The sequence below is a fragment of the Coregonus lavaretus genome (genome assembly GCF_964263955.1).
Source record: "Coregonus lavaretus genome assembly, chromosome: 4".
Classification (NCBI taxonomy): Eukaryota; Metazoa; Chordata; class Actinopteri; order Salmoniformes; family Salmonidae; genus Coregonus; species Coregonus lavaretus.
Window position 1 is genome coordinate 27,543,549 of NC_139991.1, and position 14,611 is coordinate 27,558,159.

Below are 14,611 nucleotides of genomic sequence, written 5' to 3' on the forward strand. Positions count from 1 at the left end.
AAATAATGATCATTTCGTGCTTCTAGTATGAAGTGAAGTAGCTGGCTAGCTAGCTGGCTAGCTAATCAGAAGTGTGGCTTTCAGATCACAGACATCAGAAATATATCACAAGGTCAAGGATACATATAGCTATAGTTAGTTACAACTAAATAGCGAAACAACATTTTATATTTAAATGAAACAAATGCCTGGTGCAGTGAGTTAGCTAACAAACTAGCTAGCTAGCTAGATGCTACCCCTTTCATAGACGCTAAATGCTTTAGCGCCTATTGGCGATAGTATCTTCTGACCTGGGGAGTTTTGTTAAGAGCCCTGATGCTAGTCTAAACATTAACACGCATCGCTTGCGGTACGTTATGGAAACATAAAGAACGTATCTTTCCTATCAGCTAAATAATAATAAATAAAAACAATGGTTAAATTACTACACACCTTTTAAGGTTAGGGTTAGTGTTCCCACGCGGCCATATCTCCATGTTACATTGCTTGTTTACTGAAGACAAATGGAAGGCATAGGCAGTCACCTGTGCAAATTAGATATCTAGTGTGCTCCGAACACCTGTGTGAAAGTGTAACTGGGGAGGATGTATGGTTCGTCAACTGGATGCACACACAGCTTGTGGACCTGTGCAAAACTGCTACAGTAAGTGTATAGTTTTTATTTGAAATAATCTTTCTTGCTGATGTGAAAGATAAGGGGCATATCAGCATATGTTTCGAAAACCGTTTTGAAAGCGATGATTATTGACGTTTCTAAACGTTAAAACACAGCGTTGGAATTGTAGTTCACATGGAGCCAACAGTGGGTGAATGTATTCACTGAAAACCCTACATACGGAGAAGGGTTTTCGATAGCTAGCTGCTAACGCGTGGCTTGAAAACAACAATCAAAACAAGTAATCCATAGAAGCTATAACACTAGCATACATATTTACAACTATAATGTAAACGCGACATATCACTTTACATCTAGCTAGCAAGATAGCTACATTAGCTACTGTATGTCTTGGCTACCTTTTCAGCAGGTTGGTTTTGAATCCCTTAGGTAGGCTAGCTAGCAAGCGCTCTCCACTTTGTTAACGCACATACGAGGTTCACTCTCGACTCCCGTCTTGGCCCTGGCTCTATCGCTTTCCCTTTTCGCCTGTTGGCTCTCCAAAGTTCCCTGTTTCTTTGGGTGAGATGGGGTCCAAGCTGCTGGGACAGGTTGTGTGCTACCCGTATCTGCCATATGGGCATCGATGTCCCATTCATATCCATGCAAATCTTAGTCTGAGCTGGCACCGCCTCCGGAAACTCATCATTCATGATGCGCAGCAGTAAATCTGGTGGGAAAATCCGACCCAACAGGGAGGTCGGTGGGATGGCTGGCCACACGAGGAAGGCCCAACACGCAGTGATGGCGTCGAGTAGTAGTGAGGATGCGGCGATGGAGGATATGGAGAGAAGGTTGGAGATGCAACAGCTGCGCTGGAATGTGAACAATATGGTTGATAGTTCTGATGATATGGATCGGGAGGATGAGGGTCAAGGACCTAAATGGTCTGTAATGGAAAGTAATAGGAAGATTGACCAGTAGGAAAGAAGGTCAAAGAAATGAAAGCTTATCAGTGCTACTGAGGTTTGAGAAGGTTTTGCCTGAAAAAGTACAGATAGGTTTCCTTAGTTTCAATGTCCGAGAATTTGTCTCATCCCCATTGCGGTGTTTTAAATGCCAAAGAATGGGAGATTAAGCTGCTCAGTGTAAAGGAAAGAAAAGCTGTGCCAAGTGTCGTTGGGGAACATGACTACGGTGACTGTGGGAACAATGTGAAGGTTAAGTGTTGTACAGTGCCTTCAGAAAGGATTCATATCCCTTGACTTATTCCATATTTTGTTGTGTTACAGCCTGAATTCAAAATGGAAAACATGTTTTTAAAATATTTATTGAAAATTAAATACTGAAATAGATTAGTAGATTTAGAAGATTTAGTAGATTTAAGTCAAAACTGTGACTCGGCCACTCAGGAACATTCACTGTCTTCTTGATAAGCAACTCCAGTGTGGATTTGGCCTTGTGTTTTAGGTTATTGTCCTGCTGAAATTTGCCAGTGTCTGGTAGAAAGCAGACTGAACCCGGTTTTCCTCTAGGATTTTGCCTGTGCTTAGCTCCATTCCTGAAAAACTCCCCGGTCCTTAATGATTACAAGCATACCCATAACATGATGCAGCCAAAACTATGCTTGAAAATATGTGGAGTGGTACTCAGTAATGTGCTGTATTGGATTTGCCCCAAACATAACACTTTGTATTCAGGACAAAAAGTTCATTGCTTTGCCAATGACAGTCGACCATTAGGGTCAGGTTTTGTTAGGGAAGTTACAGCACCAGTCACGATGGTTACGCAAGAGACCCATAGAGAGCAAGTCACCTTTTTTATTATTGAATCTCTGTTGTGTTGGGTCTTCCCTGGTTAGCGCTACATAACCCTCACCTTTTCATGGCCACAGAGGGTTCTCACGGGGTGGTCACGAGAGTGTCAGGGTAGGTGTCTACCTGTTTCCGTTGGTGCAACCACGGTGGAAAGTCCAGAAACTACCCCCCGGATACCTCGATTTGGTACACGTGTTTTCCAAAACGCAGGCGACCAAATTACCACCTCATCGGGCGGGGGATTGCACAATAAACCTCCAAGGAGTCATGTATATCCCCTGTTGCAGGCTGAAACGGAGGCGATGGAGACATACGTCTCTGAGTCCCTGCACCAGGGATTTATACGTCCCTCCACTTCACCCGCCTCCTCAAGTTTATTTTTTGTGAAGAAGAAAAACGGAGGTCTGCACCCTTGCATTGATTACCGAGCACTTAACAAGGGGACAATTCGTTATAGTTATCCTCTACCCCTCATTCCATCTGTAATCAAGTCATTGCACAGGGCATGCTTCTTCACCAAATTAGATCTCCGGAGTGCGTACAACCTGGTGCGTGTCCAAGAGGGGGACGAGTGGAAGACAGCATTCAGCACAACCACGGGGCATTACGAATACCTGGTGATGCAGTACGGTTTGATGAATGCTCCATCAGTCTTCCAGTCCTTTGTGAACAAGGTGTGTTGGGACATGCTTGGTTGTGGTGTGGTGGTCTACATCGATGACATTCTGGTGTATTCCGCTACACGCGCCGAGCATGTGTCCCTGGTTCGCAAAGTTCTGTGCCGACTGATGGAACATGACCTTTATGCCAAGGCAGAAAAGTGTCTGTTTTTCCAACAGTCCGTCTCCTTTCTCCTGCATTGTGGCGCCAGTAGTGTGTGCGGTGGACGTGGACATAGAGCGGGCGTTACGCACAGAGCCATCTCCACCTCAGTGCCCAGCTGGGCTGCGGTACGTGCCGTCTCTTGTCCGTGACCATCTGATATTTTGGGCACACATGTCCCCCTCCTCTGGTCACCCAGGTATCGGCCATACAGTAAGCTGCCTGACCGGGAAGTACTGGTGGCCTACCTTGGCTAAGGATGTGAGGGTGTATGTCTCCTCCTGCTCGGTGTGCGCCCAGAGTAAGGCACATAGGCACCTCCCAGCGGGTAAGTTACATCCCTTACCAGTTCCACAATGGCCATGGTCCCACTATTGACTTTCTCACTGATCTTCCCCTCTCTCAGGGTAACTCCACCATCCTGGTCGTTGTGGACCGCTTTTCTAAAACCTGCCGCCTCCTTCCTCTACCCGGCCTCCCCACGGCCCTGCAGACTGTGGAGGCCCTGTTTACTCACGTCTTCCGGCACTACGGGGTGCCAGAGGACATGGTGTCTGACCGGTGTCCCCAGTTTACATCCAGGGTCTGGAAGGCGTTTATGGAGTCTGGGGGTCTCGGTCAGCCTGACCTCTGGGTTTCACCCCGAGTCTAATGGGCAGGTGGAACGGGTGAATCAGGATGTGGGTAGGTTCCTGCGGTCCTTCTGCCAGGACCGGCCGGGGGAATGACCGGGGTTCTTGCCATGGGCCGAATATGCCCAGAACTCTATCCACCACTCCTCCACTAACCTATCGCCATTTCAATGTGTTTTAGGTTATCAGCCGGTTCTGGCACCGTGGCATCAGAGCCAGACCGAAGCTCCTGCGGTGGATGACTGGTTTTGCCGCGCGGAGGAGACGTGGAACGCTGCTCACGTCCACCTCCAGCGCGCCGTGCGTCGCCAGAAGGCCAACGTTAACCACCACCGCAGTGAGGCCCTGGTCTTTGTACCGGGTGATCTGGTCTGGCTGTCGACCCAGAGCCTGCCCTGCCGGAAGCTGAGCCCGCGATTTGTGGAGCTGTTCAAGGTCCTGAGGAGAATAAACGAGGTTACCTATAGGTTACTACTCCCTCCAGATTACTGTATTAATTCCTCGTTCCATGTGTCTCTCCTCAGGCCGGTGGTGGCTGGTCCGCTCCAGGAGTCTGAGGTGCGGGAGGTCCCTCTGCCCCCTCTGGAAATCGAGGGGGCCCCGGCGTACTCCGTCCGTTCCATCCTGGATTCAAGGCGTCGTGTGGGGGGCCTTCAGTACCTCGTGGAGTGGGAGGGGTACGGTCCGGAGGAGCGGTGCTGGGTCCCGGTGAGGGATATCCTCGATCCCTCCCTGTTGCGGGATTTCCACCGTCGCAATCCGGCTTCCCTGCTCCGCGTCCTCCTGGCCGTCCTGAAGCCGGTGTCGGCGCGCTGCTGAAGCTGTGCGTCAAAGGGGGGGGGGGGGGGGGGGGGGGGTCCTGTCACGACTTCCTCCGAAGCTGCCTCCCCTCCTTGTTCGGGCAGGCTTCGGTGTTCGTCGTCAACGGCCTTCTAGCCACTGCCGCTCCTCATCTCATCATTCCATTTGTTTTGTCTTGTTTATTACACACACCTGGCTCATATCCCCTCGTCTATACCTGTATAAGTGTTCCCTCTGCCCCCTTGTCTTTGTGTGTGATTGTTTATTGTGGATGTATTATAGCTCGGAGCTACTTTATATTTGTATCGCCGGGATATTCACCCGTGTGCCTTGTTTTCTCCAGTGCGCCGTAATTACCGCACTGGAGTGTATTACGCATTGATGCGTACCGCTGTGTTCCTGATTAAACGATATATTCTGTGATTTACCCTCCTGCGCCTGGCTCCATCCAAAATCACCCGCCACAGTGACAGGATGGTCTTCAGAGATAGATATGAGGGGTTGATGGTAGCTGAAGGATGGGATTAAAAACAAAAAATATATATATTTACAAAAAAATATATGGGGGATTGGAAATGATGCAGACAATTAATTACATTGATGGAATATATAACCTATCTGCAGTATTAAAGCTGATCTACCCTCTTACATTAAAAAAAAATAAAAAATAATAATAGCTCACGTTAGCCAAATCTCTCTCCAACGATACATCAACTGGCGGAATCTAGCCAAGTTCATTTACTTCTGTTGAAAGGGGACAAAACAAACCCTATTGTCACGATCGTCTACCAAAGAGGAGGACCAAGGCGCAGCGTTGCAGGCAAACATACTCTTTAATAGAGACACGATCAAAACAACCAAACGATACGTGACAGTTCACGGTCTAACATACACAGACTTGAAACAAGATCCCACAAACACACATGGGAAACAGACAGTTTAAATATGGCTCCCAATCAGAGACAACCAACGACAGCTGACACTCGTTGCCTCTGATTGGGAGCCACTCAGGCCAACATAGAAATACACATACTAAATAAACAAATGAAATGCACACCCTGGCTCAACATACAAGTGTCCCCAGAGCCAGGGCGTGACACCTATAAAACATTTCCATACAAACAACAGCTGTTAGATAGTAATAATAGCCACGTAGAGCTGTACTGCCTGTGGTAAGTTAGCTACTAGCTAGCAAATTTATTCACTTCAGTCTGAGAGGGGATGAAACATTAGCTAACGTTACATGTCAGTTACACTAGCTGATAGCTCAGCACTGGGAATAAACTCTAGTTTCGTTTTTTTTCTGTTAAGTTATAAAGCAGTTACCTTGCCAGCTACATCATTGATGATGATCTGTCAACTAAAGAGTAGCCAGTTTCTGCTCTGCTTGCTTTTACAACTCGGAGTAGGAGCGCAACACATGACAGCAGCTGCCTCTGTTCAACTCTCCCGTGCTGGTCCAGCCAGCCTTCCAGAAGCCTTGCCTTTCACACAGCCTGTCCGGCCTGTCCGCCCGCTCTGTTGTGTCCTTATGGTCCTAAATCCAGCAGGCTGAAAACTCCAAACAGCCTACCTGACCGCTCTGAGGCGTCCGCATGGTCCTAAAGCACACCGGTGCCACTTTTTGTATCACATTGCAATTATCCGCTTTTTGTATCACATTGCAATTATAAAACTGGGGGAGACAAAAGTGCAATTTCAGAATGTGGGGGGGACATGACCCGTCCCCCCGTCCCCAGTGAAAGTTGCACTACTGGCCATGATTGGCATTCATGTAGTGCCGCGCAATCGCACAGTCCATATTTGTAGTGAGGTTAGCTGTTTTGTGTTCAGCTATTCGTAATTTGAGTGCGCGTTTCCTCTGACCAATGTAAACAGGCCACATGGGCATTTGAGCATGTAAACAACAGCTTTAGTCTCAAAATCAATTTATTTGCTACAGTTTCACCTTAGTCTAAGGAATTGACCAGTAGGAGTATTGGGTTCTAGAGGTTTATGCCTCATATCCACCGGATGCTTCAAACTCTTTGCGTTCCGGCGGAAGTCATTCTTGTCAATGGAGCAGTCGGCAACGCTACGTTGGGGGTTCCGCACTAGGCTGCAGTGCATTGTGTTTAATATTTTCAAGTTGTGCTTTGCTTTACCGTGCAGTGGTACAAACGGAAGTACACACAGACTCCAACTAGCTAGCCTTTAGCTAGTTGAACAGCTAAGCACGTGCGTCAAGTATGGAAAATGCAGGCAAAACAAAACGCAAATGCACCTGGTGGATATCGGGCATAAGAATGATTACTATCATACCTTAGGAGTGTGTTCCTACTGCGAGGTTTGCGAAAAATAGTATCACCGTCGCCTTTAAAAATAGTTAGGTCAAGGAAATTGATAGAGGAGTGCAATGCTCTTCTGTAAATGTTAAATAGGGATTAGTATGAAAAAATCAATAATTTGGGATAGGGCTTCTGTGAGGCTATCATTACCAGAGATTAATAGGCCTCAGAGGCGGGTCAGATAGTTTCTTATAAATCTTAGGTAGGCCATAGTAAGCTGCACATACTGGGTGAGGGGTGATGAGGAAATCAGTACGGTAATCCAACCTTGGTCTAAAGCACTGTTAATATATGCATCAATTTCACACTTAATACAATCCGTAGTGTTTGCACGTAAGGGGTCATATAATTCTCTATTGTTCAGATGACTCATAATGCCCTTGTGATATTGTTCATAGCTTTGTACCACAACAGTGCCCCCCTTATCAGCAGGGCGAATTACAAGATGACCGTTGTTTGTAGACCTTTGAATGCTACAACCTCTTCTGCACTGAGATTACCTTTAGAGTATTTATGCTTACTGGCAACTTCTCTAAGGTCATTTTCAACCAGGTGGCTGTACAGTATGTGGTAATAGAAGTGCTCAGATTAGAGAATGGTAAAAAGGTAGACTTCTTTTTGAAAGGGGTAGGAATTCTCACTCCCTGATTGTTTTCAATACCAGTATTCACCTGATTTCCAAGAACAGTGTCACTGTGACTTAAGACCGAGTCAGAGGCAAATAAATACTTTAAATGCAGTTGTCTAAAAAATTATTTTTACAATGAGCACTTTTGCCGAAATAAGTACAAAGACGTCTGCAAGATCTGATACTCTTTCTTATACGGAAGAACAGGGGACAGAACATTATTCTTCCACATTCACTTTTCCAAGATCTCGTCGAGCCAGTCAAACCCAATATTAACATTGACAAATTAAACAGAGACTTGGAAGAATAGAGAAAGAAAGAGACTCACCTACAGTGGGGAAAAAAGTATTTAGTCAGCCACCAATTGTGCAAGTTCTCCCACTTAAAAAGATGAGAGAGGCCTGTCATTTTCATCATAGGTACACGTCAACTATGGCAGACAAAATGATAAAAAAAATTTTTATGAATTTATTTGCTAATTATGGTGGAAAATAAGTATTTGGTCAATAACAAAAGTTTCTCAATACTTTGTTATATACCCTTTGTTGGCAATGACACAGGTCAAACGTTTTCTGTAAGTCTTCACAAGGTTTTCACACACTGTTGCTGGTATTTTGGCCCATTCCTCCATGCAGATCTCCTCTAGAGCAGTGATGTTTTGGGGCTGTCGCTGGGCAACACAGACTTTCAACTCCCTCCAAAGATTTTCTATGGGGTTGAGATCTGGAGACTGGCTAGGCCACTCCAGGACCTTGAAATGCTTCTTACGAAGCCACTCCTTCGTTGCCTGGGCGGTGTGTTTGGGATCATTGTCATGCTGAAAGACGAAGCCACGTTTCATTTTCAATGCCCTTGCTGATGGAAGGAGGTTTTCACTCAAAATCTCACGATACATGGCCCCATTCATTCTTTCCTTTACACGGATCAGTCGTCCTGGTCCCTTTGCAGAAAAACAGCCCCAAAGCATGATGTTTACACCCCCATGCTTCACAGTAGGTATGGTGTTCTTTGGATGCAACTCAGCATTCTTTGTCCTCCAAACACGACGAGTTGAGTTTTTACCAAAAAGTTCTATTTTGGTTTAATCTGACCATATGACTTTCTCCCAATCCTCTTCTGGATCATCCAAATGCACTCTAGCAAACTTCAGACGGGCCTGGACATGGACTGGCTTAAGCAGGGGGACACGTCTGGCACTGCAGGATTTGAGTCCCTGGCGGCGTAGTGTGTTACTGATGGTAGGCTTTGTTACTTTGGTCCCAGCTCTCTGCAGGTCATTCACTAGGTCCCCCCGTGTGGTTCTGGGATTTTTGCTCACCGTTCTTGTGATCATTTTGACCCCACGGGATGAGATCTTGCGTGGAGCCCCAGATCGAGGGAGATTATCAGTGGTCTTGTATGTTTTCCATTTCCTAATAATTGCTCCCACAGTTGATTTCTTCAAACCAAGCTGCTTACCTATTGCAGATTCAGTCTTCCCAGCCTGGTGCAGGTCTACCATTTTGTTTCTGGTGTCCTTTGACAGCTCTTTGGTCTTGGCCATAGTGGAGTTTGGAGTGTGACTGTTTGAGGTTGTGGACAGGTCTCTTTTATACTGATAACAAGTTCAAACAGGTGCCATTAATACAGGTAACGAGTGGAGGACAGAGGAGCCTCTTAAAGAAGAAGTTACAGGTCTGTGAGAGCCAGAAATCTTGCTTGTTTGTAGGTGACCAAATACTTATTTTTCACCATAATTTGCAAATAAATTCATAAAAAATCCTACAATGTGATTTTCTGGAGAAAAAAATGCTCAATTTGTCTGTCATAGTTGACGTGTACCTATGATGAAAATGACAGGCCTCTCTCATCTTTTTAAGTGGGAGAACTTGCACAATTGGTGGCTGTCTAAATACTTTTTCCCCCCACTGTATTATTGAATTCTATTGCTCTATCGGAGTATGGGAGGGAGAATTAACAAGGACCCCGCTTTTGGCTTGGAGGACAGTAACTTTATGCAGAGATGGGAGAATATTTTGAACAAATGCTCTCTATATCTCATGTTGTTTGTCATTGAAAACACTAAAGCCACGTTCACATTACCCAAAATAAATCCCCTTGCGGTTGAAGTCTACATTGCGAGACGGACACTGCATACTTAGACATTTTCCAAACTTTGGTCGTCTTCATTCCAGCCAGTGTCCGTCGAAGAAGTTACCAAACCACAGAAGAAGATGAAAATACTGTATGTGGTTTACGGCGATGGCTTTATGGGATAGCTAGCAACTTACCCATTCCTATAAGTGAGTACTATTTTAATAGTAATGTTAAATAAAACACATTGGCTGGTAAGCCAATTATATTATGACTGTTGCCTCCGTTTAAGTTTATTGTGATTGTAATGACGTTTGTTTTTTATGATAATTATTAGGTGGAGTTCGCTAGCTACAGTGGTAACTTCAACCTAGCCTAGGTTTTAGTTCGCTAGGTAGCTACTCTGCAGCAAACCTAGACTTGACTTGGTATAAAGTTAGAGAAACAAGTTGAGGAAAATGTAACTAAATATCACCTGTCTTGAAAGAAACTGTCATATTTTGCAATCTTCCAAAATAAATGCGATCTCCTACATCTTGCATTACAAACACTACACTTGTCCATTAGTAGCAGGGCAAGACTCTGTGAAGATGAGGTACGGTAATGAAATATGTCACGATGTGTACAGGGCTTAAAGCAGAGACAGAGATGTGACAGAGCGCTACTACACTTGAACAGGAAATAAAAAGCAAAGTCGATACGGACATGTTTGCCATATTAACGGAGAAGATCACCACCTCGATCTCCGCCTTTCAAAAAGAACTGAAGAGGCTGGCATGGTGCCAAATCCAGGTACTGATCCAAGTTCTGCCCAACGTGGTCCCAGAGGAACCGAGACATCAAGAACTCATCTGTCAGCTGACGTCACATTGAGTAATTCTCATCCTTTTTTGGCAAACCCACCGGGCCAACGACACAACCAACCCCACTGAGGATAAGGCGGGGCACGAAGGGGAATAAATCCCCCACCCTACAACCTGAGAAGGTCTGAGAGGAAAAATAACTATCGGTCATAAACATTTCTGGGCATTCACTGAGCGACACTGAAGTGTCTGTGCTCAGTAAAGGCCTCTCCTTCACCCCTACTGATGTAGCTGATCCTTTTAAGCTAAGAGTAGACAGCTTAAAACTCATTTGACAACTACATTTAAAGCATTTATTTGCCTTGAGTCACAGTGACACTGTTCTTGGAAATCAGGTGAATACTGGTATTGAAACCAATCAGGAGTGATAATTTCTACCTCTTTCAAAAAGAAGTCTACCTTTTCACCATTCTCTAATCTGAGCCCATCTATTACCACATACAGCCGCCTAGTTGAAAATGACCTTAGAGAAGTTGCCAGTAAGCATAAATACTCTAAAGGTAACCTCAGTGCAGAAGATCTCAGTGCAAAGGTCTACAAAGGTCTACAAAACAACTGTAATCTTGTAATTCTCCCTGCTGATATGGGGGGCGCTGTTGTGGTACAAAGTTATGAACAATATCACAAGAGCGTTATGAGTCATCTGAACAATAGAGAATTCTATGACCCCTTACGTGCAAACCCTACGGTTGTATTAAGAGTGAAATTGATGCATATATTAACAGTTCTTTAGACCAAGTTTGGATTACTGAAAAGGAGAAGGATTTCCTCATCACCCCTCACCCAGTATGTGCAGCTTACTATGGCCTACCTAAGATTCACAAGAAACTATCTGACCCTCCACTGAGGCCTATAGTCTCTGGTAATGATAGCCTCATGGAACCCCTATCCCAATTTGTTGATTTTTTCATAAAAAAATTGGTTCCTTCCTTCCCAGCATTCTTGGGTGACACCACTGATGTGATAAAGATCCTTGAGAATGTCAAAGTTGAATCTAATGATATACACTACATGACCAAAAGTATGTGGACACCTGCTTGTCGAACATCTCATTCCAAAATCATGGGCATCAATATGGAGTTGGTTCCCCCTTTGCTGCTATAACAGCCTCCACTTTTCTGGGAAGGCTTTCCACTAGATGTTGGAACATTGCTGCTGAGACTTGATTCCATTCAGCCACTGGCTGAGCCGTTGTTGCTCCCAGACGTTTCCACTTCACAATAACAGCACTTACAGTTGACTGGGGCAGCTCTAGCAGGGCAGAAATTTGAAGAACTGACTTGTTGGAAAGGTGGCATCCAATGACGGTGCCACCTTCAAAGTCACTGAGCTCTTCAGTATGGGCCATTCTACTGCCAATGTTTGTCTATGGAGATTACATGGCTGTGTGCTCGATTTTATACACCTGTCAGCAACGGGAGTGGCTGAAATAGCCGAATCCACTAAATTGAAGGGGTGTCCACATACTTTTGTATATAGTCTACTTGGAATTATGGATGTCTTTATACAAACATCCTCCATGCAGGAGGCCTAGAAGCCCTTTCCCACTATCTAGATACACGCCCTGAAAGAGAGGCTATGATAGAGTAGTTCTTATCCGATGACATGGAGTATGAGCTTGCTAAACATATAATCAGTTTCATGGGATTAGTAGCCTCAAATGCAGAGAAGTTACCTATTGTCATTAAGTGACATTGAACAGAGAGATATATATCTGAATGTAGGCATACATTTAAGATATACAATATACAGCTCCCCCATTCCATGAATTAAACTATGACCTACCAGCAGCATCACCCACTTACCCCAAAGCAGCTCAACTTACCCTGTCCCTATGCTCAATTTACCCCATACCAAGGGTAAGTTGTGCCAAGAGGCCACTTTTTTTGGACTAGCTATGTTTTCAAAACTGTTATGTATACATGAATTCTGATTATTTCCAAGGAATCACAAAATCCTGAAATATATGTTGATATCTTTGTTAGAAATAATACTATATTTCCCTTGACGTAGTGAGGCTGAATGTAAAAGAAAATCTAAATTTACCTCACTCTTCCCTACATTCAAGTAACCAAAAGTAGAGGGCTGACTGTGCCCAAGAGATGGGCAATATAACTATCAATAAGACAAGTTTATTAAAATGTAGGATAAATGAGACCTTTTCTAGATATATTGGAGTGACTAACCATCATCTCTCTTCCACTTCTTCTTCCAAGTATTCAGACCCCCTGATTTTCCACATTTTCTTACGTTACAGCCTTATTCTAAAATTGATTAAATTGTTATTTTCCCTCATCAATGACAAGGCAAAAACTGTTTTTTTCATTTTTTTTTGCAAATGTATAAAATAAAAATAACCAGAAATATCAAATCAAATGTTATTTGCCACATGCGCCGAATACAACAGGTGTACACCTTACAGTCAAATGCTTACTTACAAGCCCTTAACCAACAATGCAGTTTTAAGAAAAATAAGTGTTAAGTAAAACATAGATAAGTAAAAAACAAAAATAACAGATAATTAAAGAGCAGCAGTAAAATAAAATAACAGTAGGGATGCTATAAAATTACAGGCCTCTTACATCTTTTTAAGTGGGAGAACTTGCACAATTGGTGGCTGACTAAATACTTTTTATGGAGAAAAAAAGTATTTAGTCAGCCACCAAATGTGCAAGTTCTCCCACTTAAAAAGATGAGAGAGGCCTGTAATTTTCATCATAGGTACACGTCAACTATGACAGACAAAATGAGGAAAAAAAACAAGCTTCTTGATATGCCACACCTGTCAGAAGAATGGATTATCTTGACAAAGGATAAAATGCTCACTTACAGGGATGTAAACACATTTGTGCACAACATTTGGGAGAAATAAGCTTTTTGTGCATATAGAAAAGTCCTGGGATCTTTTATTTCAGCTCATGAAACATGGGACCAGCACTTTACATGTTGCGTTTATATTTTTGTTCAGTGTATCTAGGTCAAATAGGGGAGAGGCGTTGTGCTGTGAGATGTTGCTTTATTAGTATTTTTAAAAAAAACAGGTTTGCTGTTCATTTGAGCAATATGATTGGTCTGCTGTTAGAACCAGTAAAGGCTGCTTTACCACTCTTGGATAGTGGAATGACTTTGGCTTCCCTCCAGGCCTGAGGACAAACACCTTCCTCTAGACTCTGACAGATAGGAGTGGCCATAGAGTCAGCTACCATCCTCAGTAGCTTTCTACCTAAGTTGTCAATGCCAGGAGGTTTGTCATTATTGATTGATAACAATAGGTTTCCACCTCTCCCACAATAACTTTTCAAAATTCAAACTTGCAATGCTTTTCTTTCATTATTAGTTTTTTTATGCATGAATACGATGGCTCACTGTTCATTGTTGGCATTTCATGCCTAAGTTTTCCCACTTTGCCAATGAAGTAATTATAAAAATAATTGCCAACATCAAATGGTTTTGTGATGAATAAACCATCTGATTCGATGAAAGATGCAGTTGAATTTGTCTTTCTGCCCATAATTTCATTTAAAGTACTCCACTGTTTTCCATCATTCTTTACAGTGGGGAAAAAAAGTATTTAGTCAGCCACCAATTGTGCATGTTCTCCCACTTAAAAAGATGAGAGAGGCCTGTCATTTTCATCATAGGTACACGTCAACTATGACAGACAAATTGAGCATTTTTTTCTCCAGAAAATCACATTGTAGGATTTTTAATGAATTTATTTGCAAATTATGGTGGAAAATAAGTATTTGGTCACCTACAAACAAGCAAGATTTCTGGCTCTCACAGACCTGTTGTCACGGACAGAAGAGGACCCAAGAGCGCAAGTTCAAATTCAGAGTTCTTTATTGAAGGTTTCAGGCGGGAAGAGGAGTGCCAGGGGTGTCAGGGGTTCCAGGGGTGCTTGGGGCTCTGGGGTTTTACAGGGTCCTGTGGGTACCTGTGCTCCGGGGGTCACCAAATGTCCGGGGGTGTCCAGTCCAAGTGCTTAGTGTGTGTGTTCCCCAGTGATGGAGCGGCGTATCGGGCTGAGGGTGGTGAAGCGTCTGGGCACGC